The following is a 25809-nucleotide window of genomic DNA, read 5'->3' as shown; positions in this document are numbered from 1 at the left end:
ATTAAAAAGACAGGAACCAAGAAATATCACAGAAGAGTATAGGTGTGGAGTGAGCACACTTATTGCAACAGGTACCCACAGAACAATGATTTTGTTTCTTTGTAGATTCGGGATAAACCATACAACTTAAGCAAAAAGTAATGATAGTAATAAATCTGACCTCTAAATGAATATGCTTGGCATTAGAAAGTCTAAAATGCTTGAAAATTGGGTAAAAAGTCTACTTTTTTAAGATTACATAAGAACCTTTTGATTTCCATCTATTTTCAATTTTCTCACATACATGTAATTATGGCAAGAAAGTTGAGTTGTATTGAAATCCCCTAAATTTAGGCATTAAAATTATTTTATGCATATCACTTTCATATTTAGGATAATTATAACTTGAAAATATGACTAAAATTATATACATTGAGTATCTCTTATGCACAAACCCAAAATGGGAATTTTGCAGTTTAATGTGTAGGGGTCAAGGTTCTGGTGAGAGAATGGTTGGAAAAATTCTGTTCCCTGTCCCTTGACCCCTGAGACAGAATTTTTAGTGTTGTTTCCTTTTCAGTATAACTGAAATAATATTTCTTATCCTATTTCCTCCACAGTGATATCCTGAGGTTCAAATGAAATGAAATATAAAAATACTCTTATGAGTATATTTTTCTAGGAACTAGCCTAGAAAATGGATAGTAAAAATTAATAACAGCACTGTTACTTATTGCTCTTTCTTCCACTCTCCTACAATATCCCCAAACAGGGATTTTCTCTCCAGGCTATGGTGAGGCTCTGATTGACCCTTTGGTCAATGTTGTGTTGCATGTGAAAAAATTGTCTGCATTTCTAGAAATGTGCAGAGCATCACTGCAGTGCCAGGCCCTGTAGCTCTACACAGAATGGTGGGACTGCACATTGGCCTCCTCCACTAGTAGGATGGAGAAGCCCTTGGAAATTGGAATAGGCTCTCACTTGTGGAAGAAATAGGGTGTCTCACATGGTTGCTCTAAGATCTCCTGAGACGTTGCTTGCAATACCATCCTCCTTGTGGTCAGTGAGGGTTTCCTGGCCTTATTCACTGACAGTTGGACCTACCTCCCAGGCAAGTACTCTGTAAACAGTGCTCACATTGGAGATGTATTTTTCTTGTGCTTCTCTGACAGCCACTTAAATCTTCCAAAGAATTCCCTCTTCCTCCCACAGAGATGGAAGAAATTTTTAGCTCCAACTACTAGACATTAGGACAGGGGTAGAAATATTTTTAAAAATTCTTTTTTTTTTTTTTGACCTGGCTCCAGCTTTCATTCAACTTCCTAATTGTCCTATCTTCCTTCTTAGAAAACTGCTCATTATTTTAGTTATTGCTTCCTTAGTAGTGAACTTCTTTTTATAACTTTTGTGGTTGAGAAATAACTAATTTCTTATATGGGGTGGGAAAGTTAGAGTTGCTTTCTTTTTCTGCATAAAATCATAAGATATACTAACCAGCATTGACAATAAATGAATATTTTTAAGTGGTCACAAAAAAAGAGAGAAACTGAGAATGTTTTCCTGTCCTCTACTTATATATAACTTCTTGGAGTGTCCTTATTTTCCACTGCTTTAACTTGTTTACAAATCTGAAGGCCTTTACAAAAATATTTATTTTAGATTTGTTTGTTAAAACTCATCAGGTTAAAATAATATTTGCTTGATTTTGTAATAAATCAGAAAAGACTCTAACTTTTTGTTGCACTTACAAAATGTCACATTAACTGTATTATATACAACACTCAGAATATTGAGAACTCTTTGACATTCAACTAGAATTCATTTTGTGAAACCTAAATGTAGTTTAAAATTTTATTTTACTAACTCATGTAGTTATGATATTATTTTCATGAAATGTGGTCTCTGATTTGATTTCTGGGTCGAAAGCTGGTTATTTATTGATTTCTGATAAGCCATTTATCTACTTTATCATTTCTTTTTTTTAATTAAGTAATTAATTAATTTTGAGAGCAAGAGAAAGAGCAGAGAAGGGGCAAAGAGAGAGAGAGGGAGAGACAGAGTCTCAAGCAGACGGTGCTATCAGCACAGAGCCCTGTGGGGGTGGGTGGGGGGAGGGGCTCAATTTCACAAACTGTGAGAGGCGAAATCAAGAATGGACACTCAGCTGACCGAGCCACCCAGGACCCCTTTTTATTTTTCTAAAATAAAAAGAAATATTTAAAAGATAATACAGTTTTACCTATCTCTTTTATTGAGCTGTTCTACAGATGTTTCCACTAAGCCTTATAAAGTATTCTGAGTATCTCAAAGGAAAATTCCATCAATATGAAAATGAAAACTATTGGTGAATCACATAACTCTTGTGTAGCAGAGATCCTGAATCATTAGCAATGAATTCAATTTCTAATATCCAGGAAACTGTAGATTCTGGGATTGATTCTGTGACTTACTATGTACCCAATAATAAAGAAATTTCTATACAACAATGAATTGTATCCTAGTGATAGATTCTATTCTTATCTCCTTTTATAAAAAAGATTGATTAGGAACAAAACCTAACTTGCCCAAGATCATACAGCTGATAAGTGGAAGGAAGAGGTTCAAAGTACAGTGTGATTTGGTAGCTTTTACTACCAATGATTAGTGAGAGATCAGTACACCTTTTTCTTTTTTTCTTTAATTTTTTAAATGTTTATTTTTGAGAGAGAGACAGAGACAGAGAGACAGAGCATGAGTGGGGAAGGGGCAGAGAGAGAAGGAGACACAGAATCCAAAGTAGGGTCCAGGCTCTGAGTTGTTAGCACAGAGCCTGGCATAGACCTTGAACTCAAAAACCATGAGATCATGACCTGAGCCAAAGTTGGACACAACTGACTCAGCTACCCAGGCTCCCCAAGACACTTTTCTTCTAAACATAATTATTTTGAAATTATAAAATCAGAGTAAAATAATATTTCCTAGATTCTTTGAATGATGTAATTGGAAGGGAACATATAAGATTATCTAGCCTAGGGACTTACAAATTGGTTCTTGGTCCTAAAACTTCCTTCAAATAAAAGTTTAACTAGTGGCTCAAATAAGTAAACCGTACAAGTTTAGAGAGCTCTACCAAAGAAAGGGGCAGAGGGTAGATTTGCACAGTTCTTAGTTCGAGGTGCTCTTTGAGGGAATCCCAAAGAATCTTCCCAGAATCAGGTCCTAGGGGAGTAATTTATGAAATGACAGTAAAGATCAACATCTTCATTTCATAAATGAAAAAAAAACACCAGATTTTCAGTAATGTAGTTAAAATGAAAGAACAATATCAAAGTCATAAAGACTCCCTTCTTTATGCCTTTTTTCTGTCCTTGTAGATCCAAACAGTTGGACACTGACCACACTTTTTTCTTTTTCTTTTAATCATTGAGACCATTTATTAGCACAGTGTTTGGCACCTAATAAGAACTCAACATTTTTTGTGTGATTGAATTAAATACTTGACACATTTGATAACTTTCTTAAGAGTGTGTGTGTGTATGTGTGTGGCATGCACTTAAGCACACGCATAGCTGTGTGTGTATGCTGAGATTTGGAAAGGAAAAGTAATTTTTATAGCCACATGTTGATTTGTAACTAAGACCTTCAGGCTCACTCCCACATATTGCCATTGGGAGACCGAGTGAACTATTAAAAATGGGACACCATGTCCTTTTAGCAAAAAGTGCAGAAATATGCCAATTGGAACTACAAGAGAGCTTGGAAATTCTTATGTGATCTCACGAACTGGAATCCGGTCAGAAGGTATCAGTAACTGTTCTTACTGGAAAATGACATTGCTGCTGTTTTTAATGATGATCATTATTTTATATCTCATTCAACATGCAAAACATCTATCTGCTTTAAATTTAATAGTCACACAGAAGTCATTAGCAGTCACTTTCCCTAAATACCATTTATTGTTTCTTATTGAAACTGGATTAATTTTTCTCAAGGCACTTATTACAGCCTATTGAAAAAGATTGAATGTGTAAATATTAAGATACATTGGTATTTAATTATTATGGATCATATACCTGCTAGTAATATAAAACAAAATATTTTGCGGATATGTAATCATTTGCACACGTGGGATATTTTTGGTTTAGGGTAGTACCTTAGAGATCATGTTCCGTGGAGACAAAACAGTCACAAAGTTGGTAATAGCAAATCTGCTACTATAAACTGTCAAGATATTCTGTCAAGTATGTGTAATATTATATTTAACAGTCTTTTGTAATAAGTAGCCCATTTGCAAATTGTTCAATTGAAGTTAGCTAAGAATAATGGAAAAGTGATTTCAATCCTAAAAATAAGTAAATTTTTACAAAAGCTAGTTTTATTGAGTCCCCAAAAGAGTAAATTTAAAGCAAATTCCTACTGAAGGTTAATAATATCAACTTTCTGAGGTATCAAAGATAAATATAAATTTAAAAAACTGTTTCTCCAATTCTAAGAAATATTCTTTTATTCTTATTTGGATTTATAGTGCAATTTTTAAATATAATTGTTATTTAACATATTTCCTTTTTAAAATATAATTTATTGTCAAATTGACTTACATACAACAACCAGTGCTCATCTCAACAAGTGCCCTCCTCAATGCCCATCACTCATTTTCCCCTCTTCCCCCATTCACCCCATTTAGCCTCAGTTTGTTCTCTGTATTTATTTCTTAAGCTCATGCAGGGCTGTATGTTTTGCTCAGGTTTCCTCCCCCAACGTTCCTCCTGGTCAATGTGCCATGCATTAAGACAGAAGCATGGCCCAACACAGAGGATCTGACATATTATAGTAGGTATCCCCTGAATGAGTACATAGGTGCTGTGTTCTCCACACCTGCATCCACACAGATACCCAACCAAACCAGCCTAGTATGGTCTTGGCTCTCAGGACATAACAACAAAGTAAATGGACAGAAGGCTTCCATATTAAGCTTATGTTGTCATTTTGTCTTGCCAGTTTTTGGAGGAACTGTGTCTTTTTGTGTTCTTTGGTGTGTTGGCTGTGCTTGCCAGCAGGAGCTGAAGGCATTCTGTAGATTCTAAAGAACAGGTGTACAGAATGGATGATTCAGCTAAGAGAAAAAGAGGGCTCAAGCATACTTCTCACCTTCCACATTATCCTTTTGAGCCATCAGAAAATCTGCGTGGGGCAAATTATCCCTTAGCTTGGTTGCCATGGGATAAATGAAGTCTATATAATATCATCCTTTTAGTGCATATAAAGCTAATTGTTTAAAAAAAAGTAGCTTTGATTTAGAAGTATGGGAGTAAATAAAGATGAAATTACCACTAATATGAGTAGTCTTAAGATGCAAAATTAAGGGCAGGACCATAGTGAACATTTTTAAAATTTTGATTAACTTAAGGCCAGAAAAGAAGGGTTAAACTAGGATTTAGGATTAATTTATTGTAGAACCTTTTAAAATTATTTGCTTTGGTAATTAAGACTATCATCAATGTCATAGATAATACCGTTTGTTTAATAATATCAATAAAAACCTCATAGAATATGCTTAAGTTATATAAAGATTAGGTGTTACCAGTTTTTCTCCTAAATCCATATAATTCTATTGAGATTTGAGCCAGAAGATCTCCTTACAGAAACAAAAAAGAATCATTTTGCAAATCAGAGAACTCTAGATGCTGGCGAGGATGTGGAGAAACGGGCACCCTCCTACACTGTTGGTGGGAATGTAAACTGGTACAGCCCCTCTGGAAAACAGTGTGGAGGTTCCTCAGGAAACTAACAATAGAACTCCCCTATGACCCAGCAATAGCACTGCTAGGAATTTACCCAAGGGATACAGAAATGCTGATGCATAGGAGCACATGTACCCCAATGTTCATAGCAGCACTCTCCACAATAGCTAAAACATGGAAAGAGCCTAAGTGTCCATCAACAGATGAATGGATCAAGAAGATGTGGTTTATCTATACCATGGAATACTACATGGCAATGAGAAACAATGAAATCTGGCCATGTGTAGCAACATGGATGGACCTTGAGGGTGTTATGCTGAGCGAAATAAGTCAGGCAGAGAAGGACAAATATCATATGTTTGCACGTATAGGAGGATTAGGAGGAACTTGACGGAGGAACAAGGGGGAGAAGAAGGGCGGAAATGGTGGGGGAAAGGGAGAGAAGCAAACCATGAGAGACTTTTGAATGCTGACAAAAACTGAGGACTGATGGATGTGGGGGGAGGGGGGGATGGGCATGGAGGAGGACACTTGGGGGATGAGCACTGAGTGTTATGTGGAAACTAATTTGACAATAAACTATTAAAAAAAAAAAAAAAGAATCATTTTTTTTTGGAGTAAGAGACATATTGCAGGATTTTTTTTTCCTGGCAAAACCAAAAATTACCAAAGCAGGAAAGTCAATACATGATGAGGAATAAACTTGCTCTTTCAGATAATAAAGCCATGAAGAGCAAAATGAAAGAGGGGATGATGGAATAAAAAGAAGATATTCATTCTTACAGGCAGTTCTTAACACATTTGTATATACATGGGAGGAGTGATTAAGAAAATAGGATAATGAGTAATTTATGCTGACAGTGCTTAGACATACTGAAGTAAATGTGGGCTGAACAGAGTCTTCTTAATAGTTATAAAAATTAAGAGAGTACAGAAGAGCCCATATCATACAGAAGAAATTGGGTGGCTCCAAAAAAAAAAAAAAAAAGAACCATTAGTGTTCTACAAATTTTAAAAACCACAGAGAATCATCATGTTGCTGCAAAGATATTACTTTTCCCTAGAGTCTCTATCACATTGAAATGAACATCTGGTGACAGCTGCAGTCCTGTGGGTGAAGTTCTTTTCATTCACATATTTTTCATAAGGGCATAAAGATGAGAACACCCAAGTATGTGTGAAACCAGCAAACTACTACTGTTAGCATTTGTTTTTCTAGGAAAGAGCCTTTCTACCCCTGATCAAAGCTTTCTGTAAAATCTTATTTCTTAATTTTGTAGACTTATGTATAGAACAGTGTCAGTCTTTCAAGGTGGTAGATACTAAAAGTGGCAAACAGCAGGGATCATTTCTCTGCAGGAAGCAACATTAGGAGAGGTTAGGCCAAGAGAGAGTGTGGTGTGGTGTAGGGGTTTTCACTCGGGGACTCTGGAGGTAGGTGGTGTGTGTGTAGGTCGAACAAAACACAGTTGACATTGTAGTTTTATATTTGGAAATAAAAAATATGGTTTGATTTACACTACAAACTAGTGTTTAAAATTCTTGGCTAGTGAAAATATCCAGAATATAGTAATTTATATTGAGAGGACATTTTAGATCAGCAGGAGTGTGGGGGTGAGATTTTCATGTTTGTCAAAAATGCAGAGGGAGGTTTTCAAAGTTTGGGAAACTTGGTGTAATTAAAAGAATGTGAATTGTAGTTGGAAAGTTTTGTATTTGAATTCCAGCCCTGCTTGTGGGGTAGCTTGGGACATCTGATTTATACTCCTTGAGTCTTATTTCATTGATCCATAAATTGTGGATAATCATATCCACACATGGAGTAGGACAACCATATCTATATATTAAGTTTTTTTTAAAAGTTATAGTATTTAAGGTGCCTGACACAATGTTAATTCAACATATCCACCTCTTTGCCTATTTACTTCTCCCTGTCCCTCTTGTTTTCATTCTTTCTAGCTTTCCCAACCTCTTTCTTTTTTCCCCACCCAGCATTTAAGGATACTCAGGAATTGATTAAAAACTTAAATAAAAACTTCTGTTGTTCTTAGTTCCCCACTTTGTTACCACACTGGCTTTTTTTTCCTTCACAATAAAAATTCGTGGTCTATCTTTGTCTGGTCTTGTCCTCCACCCTTTGAACTGGCTTTGATCTCTATCCGTCCACCATACCTGGTCTCATTAAGGTTCTCAATTCCCTCAGTCGTCACATTTAGTCAGTAATTTTCAGGATTTCCTTTCTGGACTTAATCTTCAGAAACACTGCTGTTATAATAATTCTAATGCATCCTTACCTGATTTTTTTCCCCTCAGCTCCCTTGCTGCTGGTTCTTTTCACTCTGTCCTTACAGTGTTCCTCTTCTCTTGCTCTTTCTTTAACTATTGTCATTTTCATGATTACCTCTTTAATGTCCTTTCCTTCTGTCTTTATAAAGTCTTCCGAGGATGTTTATCCACACTTTAGCTTCAACTACTCTTTATTACTGCTATGTGGTCTTTGAACACCTGCTGTGGAATCACAAACACTTAGCAGAAGTGCAGATTTGGGGCTGGACTCGAAACCTTCTTCTGCTGTGCATTCTGGTAAATTTGAAGTATGTGTTGCCGTCACAGGTCTCTTTCCTGGGTGCCTGACCAAGTGCCCTACTTCCTGTTGGGCATTTTCACTTATATGTTCCATAAGCATCAGAGATTTAGGGTGCCTGTAACTGAACCTGTCAATTCTCTCAACCCAACTTGTTCCTCCCCTTCCCATGACCACTGTCTTGGTGATGCTCACTAGTCTTCCCCAGTTTCCTAAACCCAAACATCTCCCTCTCTTTTACTACCACATCCCATCAGTCGTCAAGCTCCTCCTTTCCACCCTCACCGCCTCCTCCTGTTTCTTCCTTGGGCAACAAAATAGTGTTGGTTTCCCTGCCATATCTCATCCCTCTTAAATTTATCCTCCACCCTACTGCCATACTGCAGGAATGGTACTTCCTACTTTAAATTGGTTGCTGACTCCCACACAAACCTCTGAATAAATTCCAAACTTCTTAATGTGCATATGCCCCTGCCTGCCTTCCAGGATCATCAGCTGCCACACCTAAAGTAGCAGCCCTAAGATCTCTTTTTCTCTCTGATGATTTGCAGTTTCCTTCAGGCCTCCTGACTTGCCTGCCTCCAATTCTTTCTTTACACATGTTGTTGTTTATGCCTGGGATTCCATTTTTCACTTAACTCCCACTGTAGCTTCAGTTATTTCAAGAATAACACCCAAAGATCCCCTTAGGAAACTCTCCACCTCATCTGGATTGAAAGATCTATGTTTTTAAAAATAGCATTCTGTGCTTTATTTTATCACAACATTAATCATCCCATATGGTGATTATCAGAGCACTTGTCATTTGGCATTTCTAGTCCATGAGATTGAGAACTGAAGCTTTTATTTTAAAATCTGCAACACCNATGAGCACTGAGTGTTATGTGGAAACTAATTTGACAATAAACTATTAAAAAAAAATAAAAAAAAATAAAATCTGCAACACCATGCACAATACCTAGTACATAGTAGGTATTCAGTATATATTTGTTAACATATTGGCTTGTCAACTAATGGTCTTTTCCAGTGGATGATGTTGGCATTGTGACTGGAGAAGAAGACACTATTCAGAATGTTTTAGCCCAGTGAGTTGTTTTATCATATAATAACACTCTTATTTTTTAAAAAGCTTGTGAGAGATGTTCAAAAAAGTCTGTTTTCTTAAAAAATTAAGCATAAATATTTAAAACTTAACTCTGGAGCCACATATCACTATCATTGTCATAAAGCTTAAATGCATGAGAGTGTTAACATCTGGTTAGCATGGAAATATGTTTAAGTGTGGGTATTAAGATGCATTGCATGACTAAACTTGTCTAAACTCCAAACCAGAAATTTATTATTTGGAAGCAAGATAAAACCAAAACATAAGCCTTTTAAAACTAAACACAGGCTGGTCAGAGGAAGAACAATGAAAACATGTCCATCTTTAATGTCTTCCAAAAGGATATAAGTAATTTTTCACTTTTTAAAATAAGTGCTCTAATCCAACAACAATTTGGCAGATTTTCCTCACTTAATATTAAGCCAAAATGTATCAGAAATGAGAGAAATGACTATGCTTTTACCTCTGATTTTAAACAATAATACCCAATTCAGATAACTTTGAAATGTTCTGATGGATTTAGAGTATGAAATCTATATGATACCTATTGAAAGTAAAAGTACAGTTTTAAAAAGTAAATACAAATTAAAAATAAACTCTGTATCCCTGATTCTCCAAATATGTCCTTTTCAATCCCCAACCAAAGTCAAGACTCCAGAAATCTTCTTACAGATATTATTAGCTATTAATAAAATTGGCATTGCAAATCCATTCAAAATGAGATGAGCTTAGTAGAATGGAAAGCACTTTAGATTAGAATTCTAAAGACCCAATCTTGTCTGGGCCATTTACCAAATGTGTGGTCTTGGGCAAATCACTCAGCTCCTTTGAATCTCCGTTCATGCGTTTGTAAAATAGAAATAATAATTCCTGTTTGCTTACTTCTCATTTATGTAATCAAATGACAAAAATATGTGATCTCTCTTTGCATGACTTTAAATGTATGTAAACTAATGCATCAATATAAATAATGCATTGCAACTGTATAAAACATTAATTACATTTGCTTCAAAGTTTGACTGCATATACTACTTCTTCTATTACTCTGTTTTTCATGAGGGTGCACTAGGATAATCTCACATTCCATCTTTACTTCTTGCTACGCTGGGTATTATCTTATGGACACATTCCTAACACAGGTCCTCCTGCTTACATTCAGAGGCTCACTCAGTCACTTCTGGGAAACGCTAGGATGTCTCTCCTCTGAGCTTACAAACAGCTTTCTGTTTTCTAGTCCCTGACTGCTTGGTCAGTTATTACTGCTTGTGAAGTCATTCTTGCCAGGTCCCTATTGCCAGTGTCCTCAGTAGAAATGGTGACATGTTTGCTGGGAGGTTCTCACTCTCAGTATTTACCAACACTGTATTTCTCAGAACCCTCTCTGCTGAAACTACATGGCAGTAACTGTGGGACAAATATGACTACCCCTGCTCTGTGCCATAGTTAATTGCTTGACACTAAAGCATCATGCATGTGTTCTAGAGTCCCATAAAATCCATGGTGAAAATAATTTCCCAGATCTGTAATCTTTCTTCCTAATGGAATCAATTTTTGAAATTGGGCACAGAGAGGATTACTTCATAAGAAAGTACTGAACTGTTTTCTATGATGACTGTATCATTTTGTATTCCTATTGTATGTGAATTTGAACTTGTTCCGCCTCATTGACAGCACTAGACAGTTTCAGTCTTTTTAGATGTGTTAACCTTTAATGTTTAATTACATATGTGCATAGTTATTGAAATGATTTTTAAGTAGACTTCTACATAATATCTCCTCTTCACAATCTATATATTTAAAACAATCTGTAATCAATCAATAATGAAAAAGTGTTTAGTATCAGATATTAATAGTGGTCGAAGCTACCTACTTCCTACCAATCCTCAACATGCTCGTCAATAAGGATCAACAACAAGTAATATACAAAAGTATACAAAAAGTAGAAACATACAGAAAGAAAACAAACTGCCAGCTAGAACAAGATAGAGATGTCTACCCTTACTGTTCCTATTCAGTGTGGTACTGGAAATTCCAGCAAATGCAGTAAGATGAGAAAAAGACAAAAAAACCTCTAGATTGCAAAGAAAGAAGTAAAATTTTTATTTGCAGAACACATAATCATCTGTATAGAAACTAATAAAATGTATTTATTTTATTTTTTTATAGTTTATTTCTTTTAAGTAAGCTCTAGGTGCAATGTGGGGCTTGAACTCATGACCCTGAGATCAAGAGTCACATGCTCCACCAACTGAGCTAGCCAAGTATTCTGATTTATATGACATTTTAGAAAAGCAAAACCATAGAGACTTAAAACACATCAGAGATTGCCAAGGACAAAAGTGAGGATGGAAGTGATTGAAAAGGGCAAGGATGCAACTCTTCGGGGTAATGAAAACACTCTAGATCTTCATTGTAGTGACTGTTAGGTGACTGTATGCATTTGTTAAAATCCATTAATCTAGTAATGATTTTTTAAATTATGTGATTTGTATATCAATAAACCTGACTTTTAAAAATGGAATTACACACACTAAACAATAAACAGAACTGATGATTTATAAGGAAAATCAAGAAGTTCTGAAGTAGTCAAGAAAGTTTCCTGAAGCAGGTTAACTTCTGGGGCACCTGGGTGGCTCAGTCGGTTAAGTGTCCAACTTCAGCTCAGGTCATGATCTCACGGTTCGTGGGTGCAAGCCTCGCATCAGGCTCTGTGTTGACCGCCAGCTCAGAGCCTGGAGCCTGTTTCAGATTCTGTATCTCCCTCTCTCTCTGACCCTCCCCTGCTCATGCTGTTTGTCTGTCTCTCTCTCAGAAATAAATAAAACATTAAAAAATGAAAAAAAATAATAAAGTAGGTTAACTTCAACTTGGTTGGAAAATAGAGTTTCTATCTGAAAAGGTAAACAGACAAGTAGATTTTAATATTGGTTAGAGCAGATTTATTGCTATCACAGTAACTGGAAATATTAGTGACTTAATATAGTAATGGTATATTTCCTGCCCACATAGTAGTACACTTCAGTATTCAGGAGTCAGTCTTACAAGAGGTGATGAAGAAACCCGGGTCCCAGAAAGTCTATGTCCTTGGAATCCTCCACTACGTTATCTGTATTAGGAAAGGAAGATAAGGAAGTAGAGCACTTGCATGACAGATTGAGTGGGAGATTTTAGAAAACAGGCATGGAAATTCTGCATATCATTTCTTCCTGCACTTTATTAGCCAGAACATGGTCCCATGGCCTCATTTATCATCAAAAACTCTGAGATCCCAGGAGGAAATGAGTTGAGTGAGTACATAGTAGTGTCTCTGCCACAGGTATGGGCATGAAAAAGTGAGATACGCAGTCATAGAGTGTAGAGGAGTCCATATGTATGTTAGAAGCTGATAAATGTAAGAGAATGTGAGAGGAATAAGGAGAGGTCATTGAATACAAGAGTAAGGAGTTTATATTGTCTTTGCGGCAGAAACTGGCCAAATATGTCTGAAAAATAGGATGATACTAGCAAACCACTCAAAAGTATGCTAAGGATGGAACAAGATAATAACCTGAAGCTGTCTTTCAAGGTTTTCAAATTGCTAACAGAATATATCATGCATTTTGTATTAATTTGAAGTTTTTGCAATTACAAAGCAATTTGTTTTCCTGCTCAATGAGTTTTCCTGGAAAGTTCAAAAATTTTCCACAACTTTTGAACTTTGCTAATTATTCCCTCCATACCCCACAAAGGAATAGTAATTTCCTTTACCTGTCTCTTTCTTCTCTGAGAAGAAGATATTAATAAGTTATTAACTATAAAGGAACAGAAAACCACAGGATTTCTTAAAACACTTTTCTTTGCAATCCTGCTGTGTCGAGGTTAAGGATATAGTGTCACCATCTGTACTAATAAAAATAACAGTAATGTTGAAATGTGGAATGATAAAGTATTATTTCAAAAAATGAAATTAAGTCCTGTTTTGTTTCTTTCTGTGGATTCTAATTTTGCCTTTTCCATATTTTTTTTTATCATTAGTATGTTCATTGTGTCCTGCCTCAATTACTCTGATAACTCTGCTTCCATCCTTAGGGCTGTCTGCTAACTGATCAATTCTAAAACCAATTTTCTTGGTTCCATTGGCATTCTTTCCCTCTTTCTTTTTTAAATTATCTCCTCAGTGCCTTTGAATCCAATTTTAACTATTTTATTGAGTTACAGAAAAATGTTTCCACCATTCTTGAGCTAGTCACATCCATCACACGTAGTTTTTTCACCTCTCTGTAATTTTGAATAAGCAGCACTCTTAAAATTGGCCTTTTGATACTCTTCCCAACTGTATTTCTATGCATATTTTTACGTGAGTGCATATGTCTGCAAAATAAGTTTTTCTTCATAAATTCACTCTTTTCAGCTTTCAAACAACTGCTCATTTTTCCAATGATATTTTGACTGAAGTGATTGATTTGCTGTTCATATTGAATAAACTTATCCTTTCTCAGCTCTGATATTTTCTGATCAGAATCCATCAAAGATGGATACAGTAAATCTTCATTATCATTGAGAATAACTATGATTTTATCACTGGACAGCTGGACTTTATGCTATCACTTTGGGTACATATTTGTTTTTTGTTTTTTTGTTTTTAGACCCCACATTTCATTACTAGAAATGGAAATGTTTTAATATTTGAATAGATGGAAGAGCAATGAATTGTTGTTCATTGTGATTACCCATAATTATGGAATTATAATAATTATATTATGTCCAGTATTATTCTCTATATAACAGATTTCAATATAAACATAACATACTAATTTTTCTATACCTAATTTTACAGATGGTGAAGTGAAAACGTGGTTATAGAAAATAAAGTGGTAGTTCATCAATCTTGTCTTTTTTCAGAATTAATAGCAAATTAATTCTGTTAAATAAACATACAAATATATCCAACTTTTTATCTGAAAAGAAAACATAAAGTTCTTATTGATTAATTTGCAAACCTATTTTCTCCCTTGTGAACCTCTTCATCACTTATCTTTTTTAAAAAAGCAAGATGAATGCTTACCTTATAAACTTTTGAAGAGATGTTTATCTGACTTATATGATCAATTGTAGAAATACGATGGGTAAAGGGAACACTCAATTTAAAAAAGAGAAATAAAAACAAATTTCTCTGCATGAATGTGTGTTTTATATACAAATTATAGCACTAAGCTGAATTTTTTAAAATTCTATAGAGTTTTATGGGATACACATTGTACTTTATAACTACAGGAAAAAAACATACACTTTGCCTCCAAATGAATAAAATAAATTATTTTCTTTTATTGCACTTTTAATTCTATAATGCAACTCGTGCTATATCTTGGGGGGAAAGATATATAAATACACAATTGGATGAAAGTGAAAAACTTCTTTTGAACAACTTATAGATATAAGGAGGGAGGAGGCAGGCATTCCAAAGACTACGTGCTTCCTTCCCCTACCAATCAATCACATTTATGTTATCAGTATTGTTTAAAGTTTTAAAAACTACACTTGACCAAATTTCAATTTTTATTATAATTAGTTGTCCCATAGTTATTTCTGTTCATTTCTAGATTGTTCCATTATCCTTCATCCTTTTAAATATTCTACCTAGTTAAAATTAAAGGTGAGAGAAGATGATACACATAGAGATTTAGTTACTTTACAATTGCTTATTATGCAAAGATTTGCTTTTTAAAGTTTTCAATGATTTATACATTTTATCTTCTTTATTAAACATTTATGACAACGTATTTTGTTTGGCAAACCAGTATTTAATTTACTTTTAGTGATTTAAAAGTGATGACCTGCATAAACCATTGTCATCTTTGTTGGAATCGAGCAATGTCCCTTACATTACATACATATTGATTTAATCATAGTATTGGACTTTAAACAATGACCTTTCCATGCTTCTAACTTATTATCTATGTTACATGTAGTATTTCTTCTGAGTGCTCTAAGCTAGAAGTGATTAAATTTGATTCAAGCTCTAATTGTTAAACTTGTGCCAACTAATATTGTCAACAAGTCCTGCCATTTGAAAAAAATAATAATTTCCATGGTAGACATTATTTATCAAATTGTGTTTTCAACATAATTGTCAATGCCTTAATACTACATGTTGAAAAATAATTATATTCACTTTTAAAGATAGTCTAAATTATATAAATACATTGTTTTTACTGTTAGAGACCTAATTTTGAAGTACAAATCTTGGCAGTTAAGTTTAGATTATGTATGATATTTATAAACCTTCTATCTTTTCATAGAGATATTGATGAACTCTTACAACTTGAAGGACTTTTCAAAATGTTTTCTGAATCTAGAGGCATACAATGCAGAATTTTAGACCATGAAGGAAACTTAAGAATAATTTAGCACAGGGATTGCGAAACTACAGCCAATTGGTCAGCCGTTTGTTTCTGTAAATAAAATTTATTATAACACAGTCACCTTCTTGTAAAAGCATCTCCTCAGCCTCCACCCCCATTCTGCAAATCAGTAGGTCTTATACAGCAAAGTTGAAAGTTGAGTATGGAAAGCACAAATCGCCCAAGGAAGTCACTAGAAGACATAGTAAAAAGGGCTACTTCTAAGATCTACAGAGGGATGCATTCTAACTTTTAGAGAAGCAGTACCATATAATAGCCACTGGTATTTAAAGGATAGGATCCCCATCCAATAGGGAGTATCATCCACAAACTGGTGGTTTATTTGTGCCTTTATGAGATAAATCCAACATGCCATCAGGCTACCAGATTTGGAGTCATGCAATATATTATCAAATGACATCTGATAGCCAGGTACTTTTGGTCACTTTTTCTTTGCTGTAATGTTGGCCCTTTCATTCAGGAATATGTTATGCAAGATTCCATGAAGATAAATTTCTCATTCTTTGAGACTTTGGAGAGTATTGCTGGATGAGATACTGAGGCAGAAAAGATAAACCCATCCCCATGATTTTTATCAATCCTAGCAAATGACAAATTACTGCCCTTTCTGTGGAGGAGGGTCAAATATTAGCAACTTGCAACCAAATATCTGGTTGGTTTCCTCAAAGATCAGTCAATCAACAGAGGCACTAACTAGATCAGAAATGATAGTCATAGTCTGCAACTGTACTTCAATAACTTCTCTCATGGGCCAGTGGGGAAAATAAACTTTATCTACTAGACAGCCAATTCTATCTATATGGTAGTTTGTTGCCTTTACTATAGAGGACATTTATATAAGAAACAATGATTTACATATTTTGTGCCTACTGTTATAAATTCTTAAGCTAGTTCTTCTATAGACACTCTTATTCCCAGTCTTCCAATCTGCTCTTTCTAAAGCCCCTAACCTGAGTCAAGTTGTTTGATACTGCTTCTTAGTCAGATGCAACAATGCCCAAAGCCCTCCCCACTGGGAGGATTTCACCATACTACTGCCTTTCAGAGAAGTCACTGAGTGCTCCTGGTAGTTTATTGTAAGGGCCCATCAATGACCATGTTCAGATTTTTATGCAGCTCCAACATACAGAAGCCCCCATGAGGCCATAGGTGTGACCTGAGAAGTATCAGTGCAACATGAAAGTCTAGTCCACCTGCTCCTGAAACTACACTTAATTCCAAATACATCTTTTCCAAATGTGGTATGAACAAAATGTCTCCAAAATCTAAAGAGGCCATTAAATTCTGTGTTTTTTTCTTAGTGTTGGAGGTACAAAGTACAATGACTTTTTCTTTACTTTGGAGCATATATTCTGGCATGTGCCAGGCAACTGGACTCCTACAAACTTCACCAATGTGGTACACCCTTGAATCATTGTAGCATTTATTGCCCACTCTCTGTCAGACATATGTAACAATGTGGGTTTCCTTATCACTCACTGCTGCTCATGATTGAGTAGTATGCTGTCATGATTACACTGGACTACTGTGATGCATTGCAGAATGTCCAAATGATCAATATCCTTCCACACTATATTGTGTTAGAGGACAGGAGAACTAACAGTCCTGGAGCATGATCATGAACAGATGCTGCTATCCAACCACATGAATCTGAACTGCTTCTGAACCTCCTTTCTGATGGGTGTTGAAATGAAAACATTTGCTAGTTCAATAGTTGTATACCATGTATCAGAGGCTTTGTTAATCTGGTATAGAAAAAAAAAAGTGCCACATTAGCATAGCAACTCCAAATGGAGCCATTACTTAAGTCTGTAGCCAGTTGACTGTTGTATGCCATGATCTAGCCTACTTTTTGTGGAATCATAATGATGAATTAGTTAGAGATATGATAGAGATAGTCATCTCTGAATCATTAAACCTTTGATGGTGGCACTAATCTCTGCTATTACACCATGGGTGCCATATTACATTTGATTTACATTCTTGGCCAGAAGGGATGAAGCTGTTTTAAGGACTTTTACTTGATCTTCTCTACATAATGGTTCTTACTATAAAAATTTGGAAATCAAGTCACAGTTCTGCTAGTTGTTCAGTATATGTATCCAGATTATTCATTCAAAGACTTGGGAAATAATCCACAGGGTGGATCTATGGACACTGTGATATAGGCTTGGCCCAGGATTCTGCTTATCATCTGGCATCTGTATACCCAAGAAGTTCAGTGTATAATATTTAAGGTCCCCTGGTATCCAACACACCTCAAAAGATATGAGCAGTTTTTCTCAGTGTACAGTTCCCTGGTATTTTCAGGGAAATATTGGGGAATTGTTACTCAGTGTATTTGCTATGCTGTGTCAGAGTCCTTCTACAAAAGGACTCAAATTTCCTATTTGATGGTTTGGGGTCTTGAACTGGTTCCGCTCTAGAAACTTGCTAAGAGCTTTTAAATTTCCATTGTTGCAGCAAATATCAACCTTCTGTTCACCTGATCTTGATTTTTTTTTTTTTTTGAGTGTGTATATATCCAACTTTATTTTTCACTCCTTATATTTCAGTATCCTTACTACCGATTCTTAGCCATGCTTTCCCAGTTTTTGCTGGCATACAGTATCAAGCTCCTACAGCTCTTTGGTGAATAATCTCTTTTATAAAAGGGACAATACTTTCCTAACCGAGTCATACTGAAACTTGATTCTAGCTGTTTCTATGGAAGTAGTGAGATTACACGGGGGAAAATCAGTTTGTAAGACATCTGCTTCAGGTGAGGCGTTTGCATAGTCTCCAGGGAAGGAAAGGCTCTATCCTTTAATTAGGGGAATGAGACACCTCTGTTAGGATTCAGATGAATCTGGGAGTTCAGTATTACCAATGCGTCCACCCACATGTCCTCACCCATATCCCATGGTCACATTTTTTTCTTAATAAGACCATACTTTAGCATAAATGACTTCCCAGTTCTGTGTTTTAGTCTTGCTCACAATAAGGTCCTAGGTTTGATTTACAGTGTATTCCTCTAGTTATAAGCAATCTGTGTCTATTTAAATGCTACATGAAGAATTTCTGGCCTTCACACCCTCCTTTAAGCAGTACAATGGCTTAACAATAACCATTTAACTCCATAGCTCTTATAATTATCATTGTGCCCATAGCTGTCAAATGGTATGCATAAATACATTCTTCCATCTGCATTTTATCCCAATTCTTCACAAGTGAGTTAGCGGTTGTTCTGAAGCACACCAAGGATTATCACCACTGCAGTTACAGCTAGCAGTGGGATTCTTCTTGCCATCTGGCTGGCAAGTTATCTAATTCCACTAGCTTGTATATGTGCTTTTTATATAGCAAAGATCTGTGTTCATGCCCCTCCCAAACAGGCCAGCTGATCTCCAGAAACATTGATAAAGAAATGGGGAAGTGATACATGGAAGAATGTGTTATCAAGCAAACTACCAGTGTAGGAAACTGGACCTTACTAGGGAACTCCAGAAAACAGTCTGGAAGACATGCCTCTGAGTAATGCCATGCAAAGGGTGAGGAAAATAAGGTATTACCATAGCAACCGCCATTGTTGTCAGGTACTGGTTGACACTGTTTCCAGAGTCAGGTATACCACAGAGTAGGCATTAACATCCAGAGAAAGTCTCAGATAAAGAGATGCAGGTGCTGGATATTGGAAGTGGGACAGGCATGGACTAAGGTGGTAAAGCCACTGACAGCACTGAGAGCATCTGCTGTAAATGACTGACCTAACGTCCAAATCTATGCATGGTAGAATGGAAACAAGACCATGGTCTTTCTGATTCCTTTTTGTGATCTTGTACTAAGCTGTTTCACATTTATCGTCCTTTAGTTTTTACTTAAAGGTGGCCTATCCTTTAGTTTTTACTTAAAGGTGGCCTATACAGAAATGACTTGCAATACAATTTAATGAGCAAATCTTCTCTTTGTTTTCAGTATAAGGATAGAAATAAAAAAAACTCTCATCTTTTCTCCTTTGAGCTCAGGAAATGGAGTTACTGAGCAAGGACAATGTTCTTATGTGAGTAGGCGAAGAGAGAGGATAAGTAGGCTTTTTTTCCCACTGATGGAAAAGATCAAAATAAACAAAATAAGACAGTGGGAGCTTTATACAATATGTAATAGTTTTTGTAACCCCAGGTACAGTCAAAAGTTACTTTACAGTTAACCAAGCCTGTGGCAGAATATAAATCTTAGTATACCCACTGGCTTGCAGGTTACAGTTTAGAACCTCCACAAAGGCAATTTTTCCAGGTATTCCCTACTTGGAGATGAGTGTCCTCTTTACTACTTGGCCTCATTTCTCCTAGTCAAGGGGACCTGTGCCACACACTATTATGCCATTAGGAGAAAGAACAGATAGATACAGGAAGGTTTCACCAAGAACAGCCATGCACACACTGACATACCAACATGCTTGCAAAACCAAGGTTGCTTTCTCTCTTCAGTGTACCTTCATTGATAAGCAAACATATATGCACCTTGACCTCACCTCCATTTCCCTTCGTGTATGACAGTGGGGAGGAGACAGTTGTAAGTCTAAGCAAAAGACAATGAAAATCTACATGGTACGATTGTACACAGCAGCCCAGAGAGCCTGTGTATGCCTTCCAAAGCAATCCCAAAGCTCAAGTGAAGGCAGTTTACTTTTAGTTAGTGGTTTTTGGCTTAATTCCATGGACTCTAATGCATCACATATACTTTTATTTCAGCTTACCATGGATATATTTTTAGTTCTTGTGTTCTGTTACTGAGGTTGAAACCTTGAAAGCATTATCATGCTTGAAGTAGTCAACTAGTTGTGAACATAGAATTTAACACTCATCTGATCTCCTAAGTTAATTCACTAGTGAGAAAAATTTGTATGACTAGACTTGGTGGGTTTCTTGCTAATGCACAGCGCATTGCATAAATGTGACCAGAAAACTACAATTTTTTTTTCTTATAAGGATTCATTAATTAGCAGCAACCAGGATTCTTCATTTGTATAACGCTTGTTCATTAATGTTAAAGCACACATTTTTCTTCTCTCTTTCCATACATATGTCATTCAGAAATAGTTTTTAGCTAATTTTAAGAGGAGACAAATTTGAAAAATTTAAGCTCCCTTAAAAGTAGACATTTTGGTCCTCAATCTGCATGACCATCAGAATAATGTTGAGGAGCTTACTGAATATTTTAAAACTAAGCCATAGACACATTTTCAGTAGTTCATGACAAGGCCTGGGAATCTGCATATTGAAAACACTGTCCAGGCGATTCTGATGACTTTCTAGGTTTCACATAATGGGGAAGAAAGCACTTTATTTGGCTTTAACGGTTTTGGTTTCACTACCAACTGAAACACTTTATGACCATGTGGTAACAGATATATGACTTCAAATATAAAGTGAAGATACATTTGCCTATTATTTTGATTGGTCTCCTTTGGTTCCAGTAAACACTTTTATAACAAAAAGCGTTATATACGTTGATATTTGTATGTATGAATATTGTTATAACCATGGGAAAATATTTGGAATGAGAAGCATCTAGCTTTTAATTGGAAGAGACAGAGTTTTACCTTTTTATATTCTTCTAAAATATGTAGTCAGTGGATATGTGATTTCTACTTGTTGTTTTGCATGATAAAAAAGTTAAAAATAAAATGCCACTTTTTTATTACTATTCAATAATACAGAGTTGAGATAAGAATATACTCTATACTAGGATAAGAATAAACTATGAATATTGAGTATCCTTACTGTTGTGAAATATGTATTTTAAAAAGAAACATTATAAAATTTTATGACACAGATAACCTAAACATAAATTAGAGCTGAAAATGTTAAAATTTTATTTTAGTTTAAAATTGGTAAAAATATGAAAACTTAGGGAAAAAAAAGTAAAAATCTAGTAAAATAATTATTTGTCAATGTCTTGGAAAACTGTTAGATCTGTAGACACTAGGTTGTCACATGTTCAACAGTTGAAAATTTAGGCATAAAATACAGAATCAATACAAGTAACCAAGGAAAAAGCTTTCCAAAATATCTGCCATCTTATTTGATAATAGAATTGTTAGAGAAAGAGTTTCTGGTAGTTTTGAAGTTTATATGGATACCATTTTATAAAGCTGCTTATACACACAAAGCATATCCAATAACTTGAGAATTTTCTCTTTTTTTTTTTTTTAAGAAAGAAAGAGAGAGAGAGGGAGAGGCAAAGAGATGGGGGAGAGAGAGAATCCCAAGTAGGCTCCATGCTGTCAGCACAGAGCCCCACATGGGGCACAAGCTCATGAACCATGAGATCACGACTTGAGCTGAAATCAAGAATAGGTCATTTAGCTAACTGAGCTACCCATGCACCATGAAGATTTTTTTGAAAGAGAGAATACTCTTCCGCTTCATTATACAGATATTTATTTCTAAATTACTGATACTTTTTCATAGATCATTCTGTACTATTAATCTTATTTATAAAATCAAGAAATGTGTCATTTTTGAAATAATAAATAACACAGTCAGTCTTCCTTGGCATCTGCTTTGCACAGCAGTGATTCAAAAGATTATGTGGGGAAGGGAGAATGCCGGAGTCCAGCTCCAGACAGGTCCAGGGGTCCCTGAAGGATGGACTGTGTCGGCAAGGGAGGGAGTGAGACAGCCCTGAGATTCTGATCGCCAGGCAGACATCTCTGTCCTGTCGGGTTTGGTGTCTTTATTATAGGTCAGACATTAACATGGCATCAGAAAATGGAATTTTTACAATGGGTAGTTCTCTGTGATAAGATGTTTTGGAAAATGTACAGAAACAGGTTTTACAGAAGTATTCTTGCAGAACTACCCCAATTATAGTGAGGTTGAGTAACTAAGAAAATAACAGGGTGTTCTTAGTGAAAAACAGGATAACATACACATTTTAATAACACTAAGATTAAGTCATAGGTTTGTAGATACGCTTATCCATCCTCATCACAGCTGCCAGTGTAAGGGAAAGTGTTTGTGGTATGTAGGCCTTAGGGAAGGGACTGCTATACATCACCAATTAGCAGATGTATATGTAGTGACTTATGTTCTGCCCTTATCTGTTCCTTCTCTCTAAGTTAGGCTCTTGGTCTCCGGGCAAGACTTGATTATCCAGTTATATTCTTTATGGTACCAGAGAGCCAACAGTACCTTTAAAGAGTTTAGCTCATTTCCAATACATAGAATAGCCTCTTCGAGTGCATTTACCTTTGTGTCTAGTTTTTTTCTATGATTTCTTGAATAGCTAGGGCATGAGACACATTTTTGGTTAGCTGATTTACATGTTTAGCTATATGAACATCTTGGACTAACGCAATGGTAGAAACAGAATTGTACATGTAAAGGTCAATCTTTTATGAGTAAGGGTCATTAGCCTGTTCATAGCTCAAGGCAAAGTATGGAGGAAAACAGGACCTTCTGTAGACATGATATCTCTTCCCATAATCAAAAGAAGAAGTTCCCACAATAAGTTCCTTCAAAAGGTACAATCATCATAACAGGGCCAGAATAAGGGTACAAGTCACTCCCGATACCGATCAGCAAGGAACTTTGGGGGTCAGTGCTCAAGCAGAAATAATTGAGTGGGGGTGGATATCGGTTGTCATGTGATTGGCAAGAGACCATGAAAACTTGCTTTAACCTCACCAGCAGCTTTCTCGGCTAGTGGGCTCAGAATGGCTCCCAACAGGAGAACACAACGAATATATTTACCATTCACATTGAATACAAAAATGTGATTTATAGAGATTTTAAGAAAAACTTTCTGAATGTCAGAATTTAATTTCTGTGAATAGACAAATAATCATTTCCTTCAAAATTTAACAATGTCCTTTCTACAGAACACCCCCCTGCATGCAGCACTGTATCTATTTAGGACTTTGTCATTTCTTCTGTGCCCTACACTATTGCAACTAACTTCCTGCTTCCTGGTCACCATTTTCTACCCATTCCAGAATATTTATGCTCTAAATTAGTGTTGGGTTACTTTCCAAATTAAACAAATTCTGTTATTCTTCAGTATTCCCAGATGAATTAGTATATTTTTGTGCTGAAAAGTTATGTTCACTTTCTACAAAGATGAAAAGATACAATCCAAGTCCTGAGGCACAGATTTGTGTAAACACATAATCATACTACAGTGTGGTAAATATAAAAATAGAGATGTATACTACAAACAATAATGTTACTGGAAGGAAGTGATTCATTCTGCTTCATTATTTCAAGAATCTTACAAAAGAGAAAACATTTGATCTAATTATTGAAGGCTGACTAGAAGTTTGTCAGAGTCCTCCAGGCATAGATATATTGAGGAATTTCCTTTCTGAATTTCTGAATGCAATAGGGATCCTGAAGAATTTTACCTTGCTTAAATGTGTAGCTTATTGAGATCACCTCAGGAGTAGTGTAAATGAAGGATTACCTAGGTAGGACAGGGAGATGGGAGGACCTAGACATAGGCACAGCTATAGGTAGACTAAACTGAACATCTAAGCAAGAGAAGATCAGGATCTGAACTAAAGTCAAGGCTGTAGATAAGAATAAAAATTAAAAGAATGAGATATGATGGAGAATCTGGGGAATTTAGTGACTGAATCTGATGCGTTAGTGTTAAGTGTGAAATCTGAGATTAAACTAATAACCACATTTCATGCTTGCAGGATTAAGTGAATGGTGGTGGCATTATCTAAGATACAATTTGCAGATTTGGGGGAAGGTTAGCGAACTTCAGTTTGAGGTTTTGGAGGTTGAAGATTCTGGGGACATCTAAATAGAGAACACTGTAGGAAATGCTGTATATTGTTTGCAGTCTTGGGGAAGGGCAAGAAATATAGGTTTATGCCATCAGCAAATGGGTGGTAGTAGAATTTGGGGGCATGTGGCCTACAATGAGAAAAGCAGCAAAAATAGAATAGTGGGCATTTAACATTTAAGCAGGAGGATGAGGAAGAAAATACTAAAAGGTTGTAAGAAGGGACCAGATGTACAAAATAAGTCAATGAGTGTCATAGAAGCCCTGGGAATACAGAATTTTGAACAGAAGAACATGATAAGGATCCTCAAGGCAGGCAGGGAGACTGGACTCTGCATACAACATAGAGACTCATCTGGAAGAGCTTTTTGTCATGTTTTAAGATTAAGTTAAAGTTACAACTAACTTTACCCTTCTTCCTCTCATTTTACCCGAGTTAGTGTTGCGAAACAACAGCCTTAAACTTTAGAGAAATTGCTAAACATCCAGTTGAACTCATTTTTAGAAAATTGTGTGACTTTAAGTTAAACTAATTTTTCCACTAGGAGATTTGGAGATTATTAAACATTTTATTTTGTTTTGAATGTTGAATACCTTGAATACTAAATTTATTGAAGAAAACGCTTACCCACATATTGCACACAAGTATACTCTTACATATATATTCTCTATGCTTTTTTCCTAAAATTTTGGTATAATAGAATCAGAAGATGAGAATTTTGGAATTAAGTACATTTACCTTTAGCAGACACAGGCAATAATAAATTTCGGATCTGGAAATCAAGTACAAAAAAAAGAAGGTTGAATTGTTACAATTAAAAAAGTTAACTGTAGAAAATGCCCTTATTGTTAAATGTTAAAATGTCTCCTCTTGAAATATGCTTTCTCTTGAAACCAGAAGAGAAAACTAAACAAAGAATAGTTTGTGATTAGAGAAGAGACATAAATACTAAAACACAGGGAGTGATGTCTAACCCTAGTTTAAATATTTATTCACATGTTTATTTAGTTTGTTCTGGCTGTTACATTATCACTGCTTCTTTGCCTCTGTGTCCTTCTATATGAGGCGAGCTCTATGTCCCAAGTGGTTTGAAGGGCTCTGAAAAATAACTGCCCCAAAATATCTTTCCTTTTGTGTTCTGTATTCCCCCAAATCTCAGTCATTGGAGACTTCAGAAAGTATGTTTTGAAAGAAATAAACACTTTTTTTTTTTTTTTTTTTTTCTTTGAAAAAAAAATATATAT

At 35.6% G+C, this 25809-nt stretch overlaps 1 protein-coding gene across 1 annotated transcript in view; it reads left to right on the top strand.

Annotated features, from left to right (window-relative positions):
- The window catches only part of PDE1A (phosphodiesterase 1A), a 186169-nt gene that overhangs the window by 38244 nt on the left and 122116 nt on the right, over window positions 1-25809 (top strand). The gene's annotated exons all lie outside the window — the stretch shown is intronic.

This window comes from Crocuta crocuta, unplaced genomic scaffold (genome assembly GCF_008692635.1).
Source record: "Crocuta crocuta isolate KB4526 unplaced genomic scaffold, BGI_CrCroc_1.0 scaffold17, whole genome shotgun sequence".
Taxonomy (NCBI): domain Eukaryota; kingdom Metazoa; phylum Chordata; class Mammalia; order Carnivora; family Hyaenidae; genus Crocuta; species Crocuta crocuta.
The sequence above is the reverse complement of the archived record's forward strand: the minus strand, read 5'-3'. Positions and strand labels throughout refer to the sequence as shown.